The sequence below is a fragment of the Musca domestica genome, unplaced genomic scaffold (genome assembly GCF_030504385.1).
Source record: "Musca domestica strain aabys unplaced genomic scaffold, Musca_domestica.polishedcontigs.V.1.1 29, whole genome shotgun sequence".
Lineage (NCBI taxonomy): Eukaryota > Metazoa > Arthropoda > Insecta > Diptera > Muscidae > Musca > Musca domestica.
The window spans coordinates 1,720,642-1,742,979 of NW_026712296.1; the positions used below are offsets into that span (position 1 = coordinate 1,720,642).

Here is a 22,338-nt window from a genome sequence, read left to right on the forward strand (position 1 = left end):
GAAACGCCAGGTGCATTCAACTTTTATGGTTGCTTCTTCTATGGAAGTGTTTTGAACCGGTTAGAGTGTTGGGAAGCTATTTAGGTTGGTTACCTGTTTATCGGGATTTATTTGAAATATGTTTTTGCGGTGTTTTTGTTTTGCGTGTCCTTTTGAGGTTTTTGGCCTCTTTTTTCTCTTTGAATTCACATGTGATCCTTGTATGGATTCCTTTTTGTTATCTTTTTAGGGGATGATTGGTAATATAATCAGAAAAAGGAAACTATCAGCTTGATATCATACTTTTTATGTTCTAGTGAATGTAGAAATATTTCTTTACTGAAATTGAAAATTGAATGAAAATAAATAGCTGACTGCACATTTACAGAGAAAGGGAGAGATTAAACATAAATACAAATATTAAAGGAAACAAAAGTCTGATACTCACTATTTATGAGGAGAGAGTGGCAATTCGTTTTGTTCTTGGACCGGAGATGAGCAAATTTTGGAAATTATTTTTAAATTTTGGAAGAATTTTATTTTTTTAAGTCTATGAATTATTTCCAATTTTTCAAACATGGAATATTAGAAGATTCATTAATTTTGAATGTCATACTCGATATGATATCTGATTTTTATTTTGCCTTAAAGTATTCAACCCCCGTAAAATTGATATTTAAGATTAGTTAATTACTCAAAAGACTAAAGCAAAGCAAACCTGTAAGGAAAAGACAATAGTCGGGCGGGGCCGACTCTATGATACCCTACACCACTATGCACATTTAGTAGAGCTCCCGCAACAAAAGAATTTATTTGAAGTAGATCATACCTCCTATCAAATTTTGGCTTTAGAGCAGTTATAGTTTGGTTTCAGAGGGAACTAATATATGGGAGACATATCCAATTCTGAATCGATTTCCACTTAATTTGACGGAGTCATTTTAATCTTTTATACCAAATCACTTCGAGAAGAATTATATTAAAAAATATATATCGGAACCTAATTTCGCCAAATGGAAACGTATGTCCCGAAATTCACTCCATTTGGGCTGATATTAGCCATTATTTGCACAAAAATCCTGAAATCGGATTAAGGTCTGCGGCCAAAACATTTGCGTGTCCAAGGCTTTAATACACCCTACAGAATATTTTCGTGATAGTATTCGACATTTATTCTGATGCCATGGTCGATTAATACGAGCAGAGAGCGACCATCGGCTGTTATGGCGGCCCACACTATCACCATGGCCGCCGCTTGAGTTCTGGTGGCCAACCGAGGGTGAAAATTTTCAGCTGACCTCTTTGGCAAGTAGACACTATCATTTTGTTTCTTTACAAACTGCTGGACAACGAATGTTTTTTCATCGGAGAAAACCAAATTCGGCAGTTGACCACTTTCGGCCAAGCGAAGCAACTCTTTAGCTCTTTTGAGTCTATTTTCTTTCTGTTGCGGTGAAAGTTCTTGCACTTTTTGGAATTTCAATGACTCTACCCTGAGCTCATATTTTAATATTTGCCGAATGGAATATTGCGATATGTTCAGGTCACCAGCCAGTTTTCGGCCACTGCGACGCGGGTTTCGATCAAGTCGCTTCTTTACTTTCGAACCATTTCTGACGTCGTTTCCTTGACGTGGGACTACGCTACCAGTATCGCGGTAACGAGTGATGGTACGAGACACAAAACGATAGTCACTTGTGATTTTTCAGCCAAATATAAAGAAATCACACTCTCACGCTTAAATTCCATCACGAATAACTTTTTTTCTGGAAAATTCTCACCAAAATGTGAGTGAGCTGTCACTGGAATAATTTTAACAGCTGTCGGACGAGTGGCTTAGAAATGACAGCAGTCTGAATTTGGTTGCAGTTTTTTTTATCTCACCCTGTAGACATAATACCCTTGCCACTATATGGTGTAGGGTATAAAAACTGGAGTGAGAAATAATTTATTTAACTACAAATCCAATCTTGGCTCTACAAACGTCAATAGCATATTTTCTGTCGATTGGTTGATGACCACTATATTGCCTACCATTAAAAAACGAGGCAATAGACATAAAATAAAAATCTGGAACTATCAAAAAAAACTTTTGTATATTGAGACGACATCAAATCACAAAACATAAAACGTTTACGAATGGTGGCTAACAAAAAAGAAAACAAAAAACAGAGGAAAAACATCAAAAAGCGGACAGCCAAACAAGTGTTGACAACATTTTCCGCGTTAATGCGTCTGTTTTCCACCGTGCTGACGATGTTCTTCTCCCTGTGGCCTATTCGTTATCAAATCTGGTGGCGACGGGCACAACGATGATGCCAGATGACAGACAAACAAGACGGAGACCATCGATGTCGCGTTGATGGAGGTGCTTTCTCAAATGACTTTTGAACCTCTCAAATTTCAAGTTACAGTACATTTTTGGTTTTTTGTTTCTTTACTTTTTGCTTTTTCTCCTAACGTTTTTTATAAACTCCGACTTCATGTAACTGCCTGAAGAGAAGATTTCATTTTTAACATATTTTTGGAGGCTTAAACACTTTTGACATCTTTGTAATATATTTTCTGATAGGTCACAAAAATATATAAACATACATATATTTTCAATATTAAAAATAGATTCCAAATAAAGTCTCAAAATTCAAAAAAAAAAAAAAAAAAAAAAAAAAAAAATAAAATAAAAATAAATAAATATGCATTCCATAACCAGTGTTTTTTTTAAGCAAAGTCATTCAAAATTTCAAACCACATAATAAAATATTTCAAATTGCTGAAGATTTGAAAATATATCTCCAATTTTCTCTACCATTCATTTTCTAATTAAATTCATGCCTTATAATTAAATTTAAAATAATTAAAAAAATAATAATTATATTCCAAAATGTTATTAATGATTTTATTTAAAATAAATTTCAAAAAAATAAAAAAAAATCTATTACACTTGGGCTCGTCCGGGATTTGAACCCGGGACCTCCCGCACCCTAAGCGGAAATCATACCCCTAGACCAACGAGCCAGTTGACAGACATAAAACTTAAGTTGAACAGATACAACATGACAAACACAAACACACGTTTGAGGTGTACACTTGTCTTTTGGTTGTTGCTTTGCCAACAAAAGAAGACAACAAGAGCCAAGCCAGATGGGTATTTAACAATAAAGTCGAATGCTGATTTATAGGCCATGAAAGCAGTAATGTGTTAAAATTTATTTTTTTTTTAATTTTTTCTTATCAACCCTTAAAAAAACAAGTTTTTTGAATACCTCAGCAAATTTTGTTGATAACTTGACAATTAAGATTTTTCTGTGTTTCATGTTGTTGTTAAAAAAATCTGGGCCACAAATTGTAAAAATAAATAAAAAATAGGACAAAGTAGTTCAATGCTCAAACGTATATAAATATAATAATTGAAAAAAATTGATAAGAAAATAGAAAAAAATAGTACTAAAATTAAAAACTTATTAAAACAATTTAATAAAATAAATTTAATAAAAAATATCTTTAATTAATTAATAATCAGAGAAATAAAAAAAATAAAAATAAAATAAATGGAAAAATGATATAAATTAAAAAAAAAAATCAAAATAAATAATTGAAGAAATTGTAGATATGAAAAAAATAGGGAACAATAGGTCAATGTTCTAAAGCGAATTTCTGAATAAATATAGATAATTATTTAAATAAATATAAAGTACATAAATAAAATTGTAAGACTATGCAGCTATATTTACGTTTGTTTTACCATATTATTTTAAAAATAATGTATAATAATTAATACTAATTTTAATTTTTTATTTTTCGTTTTAGGTAAGTCCCTATGGAAATTATGGTCATAACATATGTATGGTAAGGTATTAAAAACTTGTCAAACAATAGCAATCCCGAGATCTCGTCTTTAATAACACTGTGCGACAAAATTCAATTCTTATACCCTACACCACATAGTGGTAAGGGTATTATGTATTTGGGCATTTGTTTGCTACATGGAGAAGAGAGATAGACCCATGGTTACATTCTGAGTCGATTTATGTGTTTCAGTCCGTCCATGTATTCTTGTGAACAAAATGCAGGTCGCCTTTATTATCCGATTAAGATGAAATTTTGCAAGCAATATTTGTTTGGTCCAAGGACGAACCCTATTGAAATTGCTGATTATCGGATCATATTTATATATAGCTCCCATATATCTTCAACCGATTTCGGGTTAATTGTGCACCAAATGGCTAATTTCAGCCCAAATGGACTGAATTACGGCAATTACATATCGGTACTTCAAATTTGGTGTAAATCGATTCAGATATAGCTATAGCTCCCATATATATGTTTTAACCGATTTGGGATTTAAACTCCCTCACAAGCGTAATATGCATTCCACAACAATGATCAAATATCAGATACAGCTCCATAATAAGTGTATCAAATTTTGTCAAGATCGGCTCAGATTTAGATATAGCTTCCATATATATCCTCAACCGATTTCGGGTTAATTGTGCACCAAATGGCCAATATCTGTCGCAATGACCTGAATTTTGCCATATCCGACCGAATTCGGACTAGAAGCAAGTACATTAAATTTGGAGAAAATCGGAGAAATATAGCTATATCTCCCATAGAACTGTGTTGGCTTGTTTGTTCGGGATACTATGGTATAATATCAGGCCAAATTGAATATATTTTTCCCTATTCAATCGAATTTTACAATTAAGTAGAAGTCGGTCTAAATACGCATACTGGTGTAGATTATCACATAGTCGGCGCCGCACGACTTTTGACCTAGCCTTGCTGGTTTTTATTTGGCCTTGCACTGGCCGTTGTTTTTCTATACTTCGAAGATTTCTGTCACATTTTTATTCCGTAATTATTTTATTTGCCAAAGAAAATGCTGTTTGTACCTCAGCCAACCAACATATATTAATTTGGAGCTCTAAGTCTTGCGTTCGATGTTTATAATCGATGAGATTTTAAGTACTTTTTGTATATTTTTAATGTGAATTTTTGAAAAACCGATTTTATCTTTTCCCTCATCAAAAGTGTTCTTCATACCAAATTTCAGATTTCCAACCCTACCTTTTCCTCATATATTTATATTTTTTATATTTTAGTGCCCTTCACCCTCTTTTAGTGCGAATTTTGTATACTCGTTATCCTAATTTAGTGCATTTAAGTGCGTTTTGTGCCCTTGCAAGTGGCAAAAACCTGGGTTCTCAGACTCCTCGACCGCTCTATATTAATGTAATGTAATGTCCAGTACCTTTTAGCATATTTTATTTTTAGTATGTGTACTAAGAATTGCTTTCGTCCTAAATTCCAGATATTTTAGGTCTCCTTATGAGGATATTCAGTAAACTTTATTTGTACTATTACTTTTCGAACGTTTTTCCAAAGGATTATGATCGGTTTTACAATATGATTATGTTTTTAAAGTCATAGGAACGAACCCACAAACAGATTTTTACCAAGTCCCCCAAAAACCATTCGCACATCGACAACTTCTTTTGCAGAGAAAAACATACAGTTCTGCAAATTCCTGTGGTTTGTAAATTTTCACTTATTCAATTCCATTTATTCTTTGTTTATTTTCCTTCTCGAGTTCTTTTTCATCTTTCCGTTCGTATTATTGTGCCGCATTGCCATAACAGACACAAGTTCCATTACCTCCTACCCACCCAGCTGTTTGTTTTGGATACATCTTCCACCCTCGTTTTGCACACAAAAATAAGAAAATGAAAACAAAATGAAAACGACAAAATAAAGAAGAAAAAAACGAAAAATTCTATTCAAGTGTAAATGTTTGTGCAAATGCTGCGAAACAACCCCCTGCCTTAGGGCGGTGGCACAACGAGATGAACGAATAAAATCAGTCACACCAACAAAAACCAAACAACATTAATGAAGGTCATCGATCTGAAACACATGAACATACGCACACACATAAATGTCTTACTCTCGCAGAAAACAGCATCGAACGCAATGTCAACAAATGTTTGTTGGGGGCATGGAAAATTCGTTGTGTACGTTTGTGTGTGTATGTTTGAAAAAATTGTTGTGAAGAGGGATATAGGAAGGGGAGGTTGAGTGTAGATGAACCACAATATTTGTGGGGGGTCAAAGTAAATAATTAAATTAGCCTGGCTGGGGATTGAGCAGGATTCTGCACAATATTTTGTTTCTTCAACATGAAGTGTAAAAATCAAGTTCACAAAAGTGTCAAAAAGAAACTTGAGTTATTACACCCTTAGATGCAGAGGGTTGGAATGTGTATGTTCTTTCGTGCATCTAAAATTTGCCTAATCAAAATTCACATTATTTGGCGTTGAGCTAGAGATGTCAGTTCCACGGTTAAAATTTTGAAAATGATCATATTTATACTTCATAACAAGGGAAGGAAGTATTCGTTTTTTTGAAACTTCGGATATCGTAATATGGACAAATGGACAATATCGTACGTACGTATGGTGCAAATATTGGTCATAACGACATACTCCTTAAATATGCTGTCTAAATTGAACATGGAGTCATTTTTTATAAGATTTGGAAATATAATTCTTAAAATCGTCGTACATAGCTAAAAATTAGGTGTGCGGTCATAGCGAAGGTATACAAACCTTGTCGTTCTCCTAGATGAAGCAGTTTTTTTACCATTGCGAAAAGTATTGCAATACGGTCGGCATTTAGTAATGTTAGCAAATTATTTAAAAAACAGTATAGATGCATTTTTTGTGTTTGACAGAGTTTTCGTGTCGGGATGAAATTATTATTATGAAAACATATAATTTTTGATGTAATCATAAATTAGAAAAAACTTCCCATTTTTGACTGCCATTTTTAGGGTCCACAACTTCTGAGGTTGCCAGTATATTTTAATGGAATTTTTGATTTTGAAATGACGTGCGCTTAGTTTTACAATGCGTAATATACAACAAAACCATCGGAAATTCATAAGACAACGGCAAAAATAAACCTGTATAAATTAAACAATTACAAAGTAATTCGCATTCCCTTCACTATAGAATCCGAATATAGACCTTAGATTTCATCACCGACGTTGTTGAATTCTTCTGAGTCGATAGCAACCGGAATACTCTCGAACCGAAAGCGACCCGAATATTTCCGAACCGTCAGCCTCACGAACATTGTTGAATCGAAAGCGATTCAAATATATGCGAATCGGCAGCAATCCCTTACACCAACCAATTCCATATAAGTCGTAATATAAACATCAGAGAATTGTAATTAGACCCGAAAATTAAAGCACTCGTGTTTTACGTAAGGTTTGTGGCTCCTTAGGTTGATCATGGCAGCGACTTCACTTACCTCAGCCCCTGATAAAACCACACGTTATAATTTTCAATCATTTTTTTTAACTGAAAAAAAAAAAAAAAAAAAAAACACATCCTCACATAGATGGTTAATCTGATTTGATATTTAAGCCTTTCTATAGCCCGAATATGCACCCGACATTCTGTAGAAGATATCAGTGAAGAGTATACTCCATTAAAAACCTCCCGCTCTTCGGGCAAACCCTATCGCGAGCAGGTTTCACTCCTAAGTGAAAACGACTAAATCTGCTAGCATTTTAGAGTCTTACTTTATATGCCATTTTTTATAGCATACTTTAAGGTTCTCCACGGACTTTTTTAATTAAAAACCAGTAAAGGAAGGCCAAGGGCCGACTTTATGATACCCTACACCACTTTGCGTATGTAGTAGAGCTAAATATGACAAATAAATGTTTTTAATAGTAATTGATAGTGAGTTAAAACATACCAACGATATTCGTTTTTGAGTGCGTATTATGACTTTAAAGCAGTTATAATTTAAAGCCGAAACGAACTAAGATATGGTAGGCTTCTGTCGTATTCTACTAAATTTGACGGATACATTTGTGCCTGAATCGATATTCATCAAAATCCATCCTATTTGAACAGATATTATACTTTTTAGGCACTTTATACGTGAAATAGGGTGAAGATATATATGGGAGCTATATGCAAATCTGAACCGATCTCTATAAAATTAAGCAGAGGTATTTCTTTGCTGTATCTGATAGTTGGCACCAAATATTGTTGTTGTGGAGAGTATTTTGCGGATGTGATCTTAACCGATTTTCACCGAAATTAATATACTTTCATTCAGGCAGAATTCGTTCGTTTGTGCCAAAATCAATTCAATTCAGGGTTATATTAACCATTTGGTGCACAGTAAACTTGAAATTGAGTATATTTCTTCAAATTTCGTTGTTACGGGGTGCATATTACGGCTGTGGAGGACAAATTTAGCAAATCGGATGAAGAATATATATGGGAGCTATAGCTATATCTGAACCGATTTCCACCAATTTTGGAAAACTTTTTTCTAGGCTTAATTTGGTTATATGTGCCAAATTCCATCCCATTTGAACTAACACCACACATTTGGTGGACGAAGATATATATGGGAGCCATATCTAAATTTTGACTGATCATCTCCAATTTCAATAGGGCCCATCCTTGGACCAAACAAATGTTTTGCACAAAATTTCATCCTGATCGGACAACAAATGCGACCTGTACTATGTTTACACAAAAAAAAAAAAAAAAACACGGACTTACGGACGACTCTGAATGTGTTTCTATGCAGATCATCAACATGAACAAATGCACAAAGACATCATATCCTGATCACAGGGTGATGTAAGGTGTAAAAATGATTTTTTCTTTTTATGTAAATATTTAGTAGAAATTTTGTAGATGTAAAATAGAGGGGTAATCCCGTAAAGTATATATATTCATAATCAGCATAAAATTCGAAGTCGATTTAACGATGTATGTCCGTCTGTCTAACCGTCTGTCTGTTGAAATCACGATACAGCTCTCATTATTTGAAGTAGAGCGTCAAAATTTAGCAGAACAATTTATATTGTGTCTAGGATGGTTGGTATTGAAAATGAGATATATAGGACCACGTTTTGGTATAGACCCCATATAACGGTACCTCCCGATATTAGGTATTTTGATGATTTTTGCCACATTTTTTCACGGATTTGTATAAAAATTGGTATTTGTTGGTCATAATGGGTTCTGGCTGTGGTGGCGAAATTTTGTATGTATGGGTCCACGCTTGGGTATAGCCCCCATATAACGGTACCTCCCGATTTTTGGTATTTTGATAATTTTTGCAACATTTTTTCACGGATTTGTTCAAAAATTTGTTATTTGTTGGTCATAGTGGGTTCTAGCTCCGTTGCCGAAACATTGTATGTATAGGTTCACGTTTTTGTATAGCCTCATATAGCGGTACCTTCCAATATTCAATATTTTGATGATTTTTGCGATATTATCCCATTAATATGTTTAAAAATTGGTATTTGTGGGTCACTATGGGTTCTAATGTTTCCATTACCCTAAAGTGGAGGCTATTAAAAGTTCGTCCCGGCCGAACTTTATGTTTTTTTACTTGTTGAAATAACGTTTATTTATTTGTGGAGAAAATGGTAATGTTTATCGGGTGTAAGGCAGTGTACACAATGGTTTTGGAAAGAGCGGCTAATCCTAATCAGTTACCTTAGTTTTTGTCTGAGAGTATTCTTCCTAAGAGGAGTTAAACAACTCCTATCACAGATGGCATAACCTAAAAGTATGCTATAAAATGCTAAGTATGGAGTGTGACAGAGCCACTTGACATAACTTAATGTGTAACCTTGCCTTAGTGACAGCTTTTTGATGCCAATCACATTTTCCAGTCTTAATGGCTGTAATTTGGTGTCTTAGTGGGTAGAATGAATCTTCAAAATATTTGAAAAATGCGGTCCGAAATTTTGTGAATAAGCCCTTTAAATTATGGGTAATTTATAGTTCCTAACCCGATTTTTGACTTATATTGAAATATATTGCCCAGACAACCTGACAGGCAACCCTGAATGTTACAACCCATTCACTGCCTAAAAAGTGTGGATTCCAAGGTTTCTTACATCCTATATATTTTTTTAAATGTAAAAATGGATTGTCAATCCCCCTCTCTATTTTGGTTACCTCTCGATGTAAAAATTCAAAACGCCGATACACGTATTTTCTATTTTTAGCTCCACGTTCGTACTAGGTTTTTCTTGCATTTTTTTCCGCACAGTGTAATTTTCGGCCCAGGCATAATGTCCTTTTACTTTTCTTTATTCATGTTGTGTTCTGGGAAAATAAACGAGCGATTTTCATTTATCCACTCAACAAAACGTTTAGTTTAAGTTAAAAGATATATATGGGGAAATCGACAAATATACACACATATAAACAACTATACACACAAAAAATACGTATGTATGTTCAAAGTTGCCTCGGTACACGTTGTTGGTGTAAAATTAACTAATTCCGGGCAGAAAGAAAATCTCCCCAAAAAATGTTGTGTCTAGCAACCGAACCTTTTGCCCCAGCTGGATTGGGTGTTGTAACGTAGGAGTATGCGTGGATACTTTTTGCGGGCATCCCTAGTTTTCTAGGCTAGCTGTTTTATAAAACCACTCACACACATAGCTAGTGTACATACAGACATGCCAATATTCCCATAAGGATGTGATGTGGTACCCATTTGAATAGCTAGGCTCCATGCTCTTTGGTTTACATAACAACGGCAGCAACAACAACAACAATTTGTGCCTGGGAGCTTCTTGTGAAATTTCCAGGCAAATATTTGTCAATTTCATTTTGTCACAAAGAAAACTAAAGTAAATGGAAAAAGAGGAGAGAAAAGGAGAAAAAGACTTTCTTATTTATTGAAAACAATGAATAAAGGAGTACAACAACAGCAACATCAAAAAAAAGGATATTCAGTCAAGGAAAAATGCCATCCTCTTTCTTTGATGTCTTAGCAGATTTGTGGTTTCGTTGCTGTGGTGGGGGGTTTATTGCCAATCCGGCAAACTGATGACAATAATCAAAAATGAAACTCAATATCCTTTTTTACGATATGCGAGTATGTTTTCAATTTGTTTAATCCAGAATATTGTTGTAGTCAGCCATTTAGGCTGGCTTTTGGGTAGATTCCTAAATGAAATCGAAAAAAATAGATATCTATTTATGTTGCGACCCGAATGCTGCCTACTATTCATGGCATTTCCTTAATATCTTCAAAGGCTTTGCCCATAAAGTAGGCTTTAGCTTTCTTTTTGGCGTCCTTGGTGTGTCACACACAAACACCTTCTCGTTGTCGTCATGTTATGCTCAAGTTCAAAGGAAGGTGAAAGTAGGATGCTAGCAAAATGGCATGTACAATAATATCAACTAGATAAAAACTTCAAACATTGTGAGTTAAGTTCTCTTAAAATCCTTTCAATCCGGGGCTTGGATAATAGGTGGCAATCTGTAAAAATACATAATTGTAGATAATTTAGTTGAAAAGCTTGGATAGGACCTTGGAAATACCCTAATCGGACTGGAGCGGTGATCCTAAATAAAACTTGTTTTTTGTGGGTATCTCCCACACAAAAGTTCGAAATTTAAAATATATATATATATATATATATATATATATATATATATATATATATATATATATATATATATATATATATATATATATATATATATATATATATATATATATGTATATATAGGTATATACCTCCCCCACAAAGGGTCAAAATTTTGAATAATTATAACTCTTATAAAATGTGATGTGAGTGTCCGATATGTCGGTCCACTTCTTCTGGTACCTCCCCCACGGGGAAAAATTTAGAATATCCAAGAGATCGGACCATTTCTTCTCGTGGTTACGGAGACCACAAATGTCATTCGAGGATATAACGAACACATTTCGACATTTTTGATCTATCATAAAATTGGGGAAATTCTGATCAATGTTCCGCAACGTAAATACTTAGCCCATTTAATTAATTCAAAATCCAAAGTTTTTCCAAGAATTTTTTCCTTATTTCTGAAATTAAAAATGCTACTTAGATTTGGGTTAGGAAATTTTTCTAAAATTCTAAATAATTCCGCACTACATTTGGGAGTGTTTTTTGTGAAGCAAATTAGTTTAATATCAATGGTAATAGATTTTTTTCTATTTATTCTTTCATCATTTTATGACAAACTATTTATTAATTTTAATTCTGTCCAAGCTATTATTTGTCTCAATGGCAGGAATTTAAGTCTCTTGTAAAGACTCGTTTGTCCTTTCCCTGAATGCGTTGAGCTGAGGTTGGTTCAAGTGAACGCACCCACTGCCTTAACTCATGAACAGGCAGTCGTGTTCATATTGTACTGGTCACGAAACATAAATATTTGCATTTCAACTTTACAACTCAAAAAGCCAGGGCAGAAAGAGAAACCCGACAAAAAAAAAAAAACAAACCAAAGAGAGGAAATCTGCAATTTTCTATTTGCTAAGAACTTTTACAAATGTTTACAGGGGAAAAAGTGATGTTTGTACTCTTTCAGCAGTATGGTTTATATTCCTCCACTCAGTTCTAGCGGACTTTTCAATTGGACAAAAGGAATCGCCAGGACGTAAAAACAACTGAACGAAAGCACAAAAAAGTCGGTACTAATAAAATCTAATTAAAATTTTTATCATACAGTCATGGTGGTTTTTGTGTACAAAAAACACCAACTTTTAGCAATAAATTACTCAAAAGGAAGCAAATTTGCCTGGGTAGGTTAGTATGACTCTTCTATGTAAAATAATGCAAAAATAAAGAAGATTACAAAATACCAACAAGTTAAACCAAATTAAAACTCTTTTTTCCGTATCTGTTTCGAATTTACATGGTCCCAATGTACATTTTTGTAAATATTGGAAACAGAAAGGGTCCAGCTTTCGTAAACAATTATGAAATGGAATTCTTACATTTGATTTATGATTTATGCGGATCTTCATAGAATCACTTTCTGAGTCGATTTATACATGACAGTCCGTTTGTCCATATATTTTTATGAAAAAAATGCAGGTCGCATTTATCATCCGATTGAGATAAAATTTTCACACAATATTTGTTTGGCCCAAGGACGAAGCCTAATGAAATTGGTGGGAATCGGATCAAATTTAGATATAGCTCCCATATATATCTTCAACCGATTTCGGGATAATTGTGGATCAAATGCCCAATATCAGTCCAATTGACCTGAATTTTGGCAATTCCGACTGAATTCAGTCTAGAAATGAGTATCATCAGATTTGGGGTTTTAAGTTCCTGACATGCCCTCCACAAGAATGATATTTGGTACCAGATAACTTATGGAATACCTCTGTTAAATTTTATCGATATTAGGATATAACTTCCATATCCGGTCTTTATTCGATATTAGGTTTATTGTGCACCAAATGATTAATATCAGCTCAAATGGATTAGATTTTGGCAATTCCGACTGAATTCATCCCAGAAACAAGTACTTCCAATTTGGTGAAGATCGATTCAGATATAGCTTTAGCTATATATATAATATGCACTCCACAACAATAATCGTATCAGATACAGCTCAGAAATAAGTGTTTAACATTTTGTCAAGCTCGGTTCAGATTTGGATATAGCTCCCATATATATATATTTATCCGATTTCAGGTTTTCTGTGCACCAAATGGACTTAATATTGACATTTTTGGCGGAATTCAGTCTAAAGGCAAGTGCTTTAAATTTTGTGGAAAATCGGTTTAGATATAGTCCCATATATATCTTTCATCCGATTTGGGGTTTTAAGTCCCTCAAATGCGTAATATGCACTCCAAAACAATATACTGCACTCCAAAACATTATATACTGCTGCAAATTTGATCGAAAATGGTTCAGATTTTTATATAGATTCAATATACATCTTCATTCGATTTTACGATTATTGCTCACAATATATGTAATATCAGCTCAAATTGAATAGATTTTTTCATATTCAACCGAATTTTACCATTTAATGAAAATCGGTCCGGTACATATATTGCTCCAATAAAAATATTTTAATATTATCCTTATTGAAGTCAGATCATGCACTTTACACCAATGTTATTGGATCATATTTGGTATGATCTACTTCACATAAGTTCCCAATATAAACTTTTTTTGTTACCGGAAGTCTAGAGTATATGCATGGTGGTGCGGGGTATCATATGGGCCGACTTTTGGCCTTTCTTAACTGTCTTAAGGTTACATTTGTAAGAAGATCATAACTTTTTAAAGCTTATATGGAGAGAAAAGCTTATTCTGAAGAGAATAGAATTGGGGGTTCACTAAACTTTTCTTCAAAGAAAATACCTGCTAAATATCTATACAGTTAGAGAGCGAGAGAGAAAAAGAGAGAGAGAGGGGGTGGGAGAAAATAGCTTCTAAACCAATAAAGATTCCCTGTGAAGGTAATTTCTTCTAAAAATTGTCTATCTAGAGAACACAGAGAATAAAATACCCTTTGGGAGACCATTATTGGAGAACTATTTTCCCTTGTTAAATAACGACTGACAGATGCAAAGAGAGAGAAAAAGAAAGAGAGAAGTTGGGTCTGTAATTACGGCTATGTAAATGGGGTGACATGCAAGGCCAGGAGTGAGGATTAATACAATTAGGGAAACATAAGAGTTCGACTCTCTCCCCCCGGCGCTGATCTAGAAATCTTTTACAATTCGCACATCTTTTACATGTTTTCGTCTTATGGAAATAGAATCGATATCTTCTGTACAAGTAGTGGAAGTGTGGTAATATTTGTTTTAGATGTCAACTACTGCATTTGATGACAACTAAAGCTGTTTTGGAACACAAATGTCACTGGCGGTTGTACATTTGTCAAGAATATGACTAATTATGGTTTAAATGTGCATGCAACATACAACATGTGTGCATACATATGTCTGTTCAATGACAATTCCAACATATGTTTTTCTTGCGGGTATCTTATGTGTGTCTGTGTGTGTTTGTGGCATTCTAATGCTGATGATTATGATGACTTTTATGTTTCTACGCCGCCATTGGGGTTAAGGTCAATTTGATTGACATCTCCAATAATGATTTATGTGAGATTTGTTTGATTCTAAGAACGAATGAACGACCAACAACAACAACAACAACAACTCATCATAACAAAAATGCCAATAACAATAACAACATATTATTCTATTTGATATATGTAATTGCATTTCATATAAAATATTAAATTATTCTAATTGGAATTTTTCAAATGTTTTTTTGTTTTGTTTTTCGTTGCAGGTAAGTGTTTTTTTCTGGAGTGCAATTTGGAAAATTTAATGAGTTTCATTTGGGGAAGCATTGCCATAGCCATAATCGAATAAATAAATGATTAAATTGTGGTTTTTTATGTAAGTATAATTCAGGCATTTTTATTTGAATAAAATAACAAATCTGGTAAAAAAATTTATTTGGTTTTCGGGAGAGGTGTGTGTGATAATAAATCAATCGTTTTGCCTTCAGATGTATACCCTCAGCCAATGTTCGATTATTTAAATATATTTTGACTTGATTATGATTATTCCAATTTTTGACCCTCTTTGGTGTAGGTTTCGATGGAATGGACTAATATTGTTCATTTCGTATCGGACCTAAATAAATATGATATACATATTGCGAAGTGCCAGGTTTGGACTATATCGACTGCTTCCTTCACTTTTTATGAGATATGTGATAATTTTTAGAGAATGCTGAAATGTGTGTGAGGTACCAGATATAGTTGACCGAAGTATTCCATTTTCATATTTCATCTAATACATATTAAAATATTGGTATGGGAAAAATTACAAGAAAATCGAAAATTTATATCCAATTTTATGCGAAATCATAAATTCCATATTCATCTCAGGTTTTTGATTGAGAGAAATATTTAGATATAGCACGTTGTAAAGGATCGCTGACTTGTTTCCCAAGTTATGACAGATAAATGTGGGTAAGGTGCTAAAAGGGTGGATGAGCTGCTAGAAGGGGTTTGCACATATAACTCATCTTTACAACATATCTTGTGTTAGCAAAAATATTTGTATGTGTGAATTTCGAAGAGAGTTGGATGCTTATCTCGAATCTTTCTTCGAGCTTTTTCTTTTTTAAAATTTGACCCTTTGTCGGGAAGGTACCAGAAGATAGTCTGATATCTACCATCTTTATGACAGATCTAGGATTATGGAAATATTAAGATGTTCCTAGCCTGCATAGAATCGGATGGTAATTTCGCGTTTTATGGATATTCTAAATGTTGATCCTTTGTTGGGGAGGTACCAGAAAGAGTTAAGCGATACATTTCGCCTTCACCGCAAATCTTGTATTCGTAGAAATAATGGGATATGTGAAATACGAAGAGAAGCGGATGCATATTTCGGATTTTATGATCATTTTGGTTTTTCAAAACATTGACCTTTTGTGGGGGAGGTACCAGAAGGAATGCTTCGATCTCTACCATCTTTATAGCAGATCTTGTGTTGACGGCAATATTGAGTGGTGCCAAATCTGAATGCAATCGAATGTTATTTTCGTTTTTTTTTACCTTCAGGGATATTCAAAATTTTTACCCTTTGTGGGGGAGGTGCCAGGGAGGTGCATATTTCGGATTTTATGATCATTTTGGTTTTTCAAAACATTGACCGTTTGTGGGGGAGGTACCAGAAGAAATGGTCCGATCACTGCCATCTTTGTAACAGATCTTGTGTTGATGGGAATATTGAGACGTACGAAGTCTGAATAGAATTATATGTTAATTTCGCGTTTCATGATCTTCATGGATATTCATAATGTTGACCCCTTGTGGGGGAGGTACTTGATGGAGTAGATCGATATTGTCCATTTTCGCACCTGACCTAACATTCGCGCAAATACCAATATTTGCAAAGTTGGAGCAAAATCCGATTAAACTTTCTCTTTCTGTGCAGTGATTTTTTTTTTTTTTTGAAAATTTTAACCTTTTGTAGGTGAGGTACCAGAATGAGTGAACCGACGTATTCCATATTAACTCCAAACCTTGTGTTAATAAAATTATTGGGATGTGTGAAATTTTAATACAATCGGACTCTTACATTACATTGTATAAGAGTTGTAATTATTCCAAATTTTCACCCTTTGTGGGGGTTGTACTTGATGGAGTGGACAGATATTGTCCATTTTCGCTCTTGACCTAGGACTGACGCAGATATTAGGATTTGCAAAAGCTGGAGCAAAATCGGATTATCGTTGCTCTTTCTCTGCAGAAAATATATTTTTTGAAAATTTCGAACTTTTATGGGGGATGTACCAGAAGGAGTGGATATTGCCATATTGCCGATATTGCCCATCTCCGAACTCGATTTAAGTTTGACAGAAATATTACGATGTACCAAGTTATATATTACGATGTACCAACCAGGCAGACACACAGACAGACGGACGGAAGGGCATCGCTAGACCGACTCAAATTTGGTCCAAAGAGATCTAAGGTCTAAAATCGTTATTTCGAGGGGACGCGTTTTTGGCCGTATCAAATGATATATACCCTCTCTAGCCATATGTTTGAGGGTATACAAATTTGGAGGTATCGTTATATATGGGGCTACAACTAAAGTGGACCGATATATTTAATTTTCAGTGCCAAATATAGGTAGGTATAACTTATGTCGACATGGAATTTACTTTTTTGGAGGTCTTCGAAAAATATTGTGAGGTGTTTCGAACGGGATGACAAATTTAACAAACCCACAATTTTATGATTTTAGAAAATAATTGATATATATTGAAAGTTTTGTAGGTAGAAAATTTACCGGATAATTCGTTCCGAAAATGTGGGTTATAACTTCAATCTTGCAAACTATGATATTTATTTTGGTATTTTAGTTTAGTTTAGTTGGCAAAGGTGTGACCTCCTTATAACGGTACCATTCGGGTTGACAAATTTTTAAAATTAAGAGTTCTCATAATTTCCATTGACATTCACTTCAACGCTACGGCAAACTGAAATGTCTCTATTTCAAAGACCCCAAAATTTTAATTCACAACATGATATTCAATTTCATACATTTCAAAAAAAAAGAATAAAAAAATTGTCTTCCATAAAATTCCGCAACTTGCAAAAAACTCTTAATTCTTTACCTTTGACAAGTTAGGTTGGCAGTTTTCCCCTTTAGCCGAAGTCAAAGTGTTATTGGCTTTAACGCACTGTTGATGACGCCGCTGCTGCTGGCAATAATATCTGGCATTATCATAAAACTTCTATTTTATTGTGTTTAGCAAAGCGAAGCGAAAAAAAAGAAAACTCTTTAATTTATGTTTCTCCCCCATCACCATCATCGTTGCCATGCGCCGACCGCCCTCCCTAAAGTCATCCTCACAAATGTGAAACGCTTTAACAATTGAAACTATTTTACTTCGCCTATTTTTTTTTGCATGAGATTGTAATTATTTTGAAGGCAGTTAACTGGGAGGGAAATGAAAGCCGGTAAGACGCAAGTACCACGCGAATTTAAAACTACAACAACAACAATTGCTACAATAACTTTTCCGTAGAATGGGTTTAATAAACTTTACGGTTCAGAGCCAAGCGACAATTGTCTTCAACGGCAAAGCTTAGGGTCCAACAATTTACATGCTCCGAAAAATGAAATAATTTTTTTAAGATTTTTACTGTTAGTTGGCTGAGTTGTTACAGGTGGAAATTTATACCCTTGTGCCTTGTGGCTTCTGAGGGTTTATGTCATTTGATATGAGAAAAATGTTATTGAAAAAATTATTTAAGTACCTTTGGATAAAATTCGTTTCAGAATATTTGAAGTAGATCTAGCTATAAACGTTAGTGATGTACTCAGTAGACAAAAACTGAGATTTTTCAAGCAAAACTAACAAGAAATATCGAGAATTTAACTATTTCGAAGGGAGAGGTGTTTGGTGTCGTGTCATAAACCCCACGGACAGAATTCTCGTTACAGTTATGGTGATTATTACCGTTTGTATACCCTCCACCATTTGGAACGAGCTAGGACAATTTAAAAAAAAAAAAAAAAAAAAATAAATAAATAAATAAAAAAAATAAAATCCACTAAAAATTCTGTTAAAATCTTAAAAATACCAAATATCGGATGGTGCCGATATAAGAGGGGATAAACGATGTTGTGAACTTATATAGACAATTCTATTTCAGGGGCTAAAGTACTCACAAAGAACTCCTTGCGTAGAATTTCAGACAATTGCGTTGCAAAATGTGGCTAAAATCATCAAAATACCGAATATCGGGGGTACCGTTATATGGGGGCTATAGGATATCGTGGACCAATATAGCCAATCTTCTAACTTGACCTGCCTGCGACAAAACATAGATCTGTCCAAAATTTTAGCTTCCTATCTTTATTGGTTTTGACTTGTTGGGTCAAATTATTATTATTTTGATGAGTTCAAACGGAATGACGAACTTAATACACCCTCCATACTACGTATGGTGGAGGGTTTAAAAAAACGGTCATCATTCTCAGAGAATGGCGGACATTACATTTTTTACCCCATTATGGGGTAGACAATTTTAGACTAATTACGGCGAAGTAGTTTTTTCGTGGGGGAAATGCCCGTTTATTAGATCCGAAAGTACGGATATAACATCCTGATTTTATCCGGTTCTACAAAACTGATATGTACAAAATAGGTACAATTTGAAAGCTTTTCCAACACTGTCTATCCGATACATAGTTTATTTATACCCCCAGCCATATGGCTAGAGAGGGTATATAAAATTTGATACGGCCAAGACGTGCCTCATCGAAATAACGGTTTAAGACTCCAGATCTCTTTGGACCAAATCTGTTTCAGGACATTTAGAGTCGATCTAACGATGTTCTTTCGTCCATCCGTCGGCCTGTCTGACCGTTTGCTGGCTGGTGCGCACAATAACTCTCGAAGAAAGTATCCGATTTGGTTCAAACTTGGTACATCGTGATATTATTATCAAACTCAGATCGAGTTCGGCAATATCGGTCCACTCTTTTTGATACCCCCCCACAAAAGGTCGAAAACAAATTTTACTGCACAGAAAGAGAAGGGATAATCCGATTTTTCTTCAAATTTGCAAATCCTAATATTTGCATCAGTCAGGTGTGAAAATGGTCCACTCCATTTAGTGTTTCGCCCACAAAGGGTCAACGTTTTCAATAATTATAACTCTTATAAAATATGATGTAAGAGTCTATTTGTCTTCAAACTACACACATCGCAATATTTTTAGTATCCCAAGATCTGCTGTGAATATGGAATATGTAGGTCCATTCCTTCTGGTACCTCCCCCACAAAGTGTCAACATTTTCAAAAAAAAAAATCGATTATAAAATCCGAAATAAGTATCCGATTCTCTTTAGATTTCACACATCCCATTATTTCTACTAACACGGCATATGCTGTGAAGATGGGATATATCGGTCCTCTCCTTCGGGTACCTCCCCCACATCGCAATCTAATTAAGACCTAAAAGTGCAGGTAGATAGAAGACAGTTTTGACTGGCTTAAGTCATCGGCTGGCTTCTTAGTAAAGTAACAAATGAGTTTTTATTTAATTTAGTGGAATTTCGGCCCGTAATTTATACTTGTCCATTTTGTATTTCTCCCTATACTGGATAAAAATATGTACTTATTTCCTCCCCCAAAAGTAGATGTGCTCCAAAATGAAAACCAAACCTATTAACCGTTTTAATTTCTTTAAACTACTTCCTATTCATAACGCCATCACCATCACCAGCAGCAACAACAACATGTAACTACACAAACCTCTTCCGGACATGCAATTAACAAGTGTTTCACTGGTATTTTGCCAAGCTTATAATTGGCAACCAAACGTAAAAGAGCCCCGGCACAAAATATCATACCTGCAATTATCAGCGATATGCCGGCATAACTCCATTAAGCTTTTAACTATGGATTTTTGAAATAGGTTTGTTGTTAATTTAACAGTAATTGTATTGCCTTAACTAATATTATTTTAACTTATAGCTTGGAGGGGAGGGTAATCACAAACCGCATATTGTTCTAAAATTATAGACATTCTTCGAGTCAATTAGTTTTGATTTCGTCAATGTACCTACCCACCAATTGAACAGATGATGCTTCGCTCTGCTCTGTTGATATTCACATTGCACCTTGGCCAGCTATTTGGGTCTATGACACCGATCATATCGCTGTCACTTTGTTTAATGATGTCATTCAAGAATGTTGCAATTAAGTTTCAGTTTGACATATCGCTCAGAGTTTTTTGGTGTGTCAAATCGAAAATCGATTCAAAAGGTCAGCGTGGGCGTTCTATTTGCAATATTACTCAAGAAAAAATGTTGTAATTGTTGTTAATCAGAACTTAACAGTTTTGAGGACTGTACAGTCGACTATGAAGGTCTGTTTTTCAATACGAAAAAATCTTTTAAAAATTTAAAGTCTAAAGACTGACATTTTGATAAAGATTGGCGTTTTACGAGGACTTTATTTTTATGCCCTTAGCCATATGACTAGAGAGGGTATATATTATTAGATACGGTCAAAACGTGCTTCATCGAAATAAGGGCTTTCGTCCCTAGATCAATTTGGACCAAATCCGTTTCAGGACTTTTGGAGTCGATATAGCGATGTCCGTCCGTCTGTCTGTCTGGCCGATTTGTGTGCACGATAAGTCTCGAAGGGAGTGTCCGATTTGGTCCAAACTTGGTACATCGTAATATTATTATCAAACTTAGATCGAGTTCGGAGATGGGCAATATAGGTCCATTCCTTCTGATACCTCCACCATAAAAGGTAGAAATGTTCTAAAAATATATACATTTTACTGCTTCACTGCTCGTCTATAGGGACACCCTGCTACATAGCTCCTCTATAGGGACACTCTGCTACACAGCTCGTCTATGGAGACTCCCTTCTTCACAGTTCGTCTATAAAAACTCCCTTGATCACGTTCGTCTATGAGACTCCCTTTTTCACAGCTCATCTATAGAGATTCCCTTCTTCACAACTCGTCCATAGAGACTCACTTCTGCAAAACTGGTGTATAGAGATTCTATATAGACTCCCTTCTTTCAGCTCCTATGTAAAGACTCCCTTCTATTTGTAAAAAAATATTTTTATAAGGACTATGCTGTTCTGTTTAGAAGAAAATCTGGACTGGACTTATTTTCATACATTCCTTGAGAATCGAACCGAAATTTTAGTCCAAAAATTTTAAAAATGGCTGTCATTATTACCGTATTTTTCTGTGAAGTACTGTATTTCATTGACCGCTCGAGAAGTGTAATTTTTCTACAGGAAAATCTCAGTCTATGAGAATTGTACTTTTTCAAAGGTAAAAAGTTCGTAGTCCTTAAAGACTGTACTTTCTTTAATAGAAAAAATTGTTTGCAAAAAGAACCTCTCTATGAGCTTTGATGACAGCTCTTAGATTTTAAGGAGACCTAATAGAGATCCCCTCGAAGATCACTTTAAGGTCTTCTATC

The 22,338-nt window shown here is 34.5% G+C and overlaps 1 protein-coding gene and 1 non-coding gene across 6 annotated transcripts in view; one reads left to right on the forward strand and one right to left on the reverse strand.

Annotated features, from left to right (window-relative positions):
* LOC101898556 (serine/threonine-protein kinase NLK) overlaps nucleotides 1-22,338 on the forward strand; it is a 212,132-nt gene that overhangs the window by 50,344 nt on the left and 139,450 nt on the right. The gene's annotated exons all lie outside the window — the stretch shown is intronic.
* TRNAP-AGG (transfer RNA proline (anticodon AGG)) lies at nucleotides 2,923-2,994 on the reverse strand. The gene has a single exon. It is a non-coding gene; the product is annotated as a tRNA-Pro (tRNA).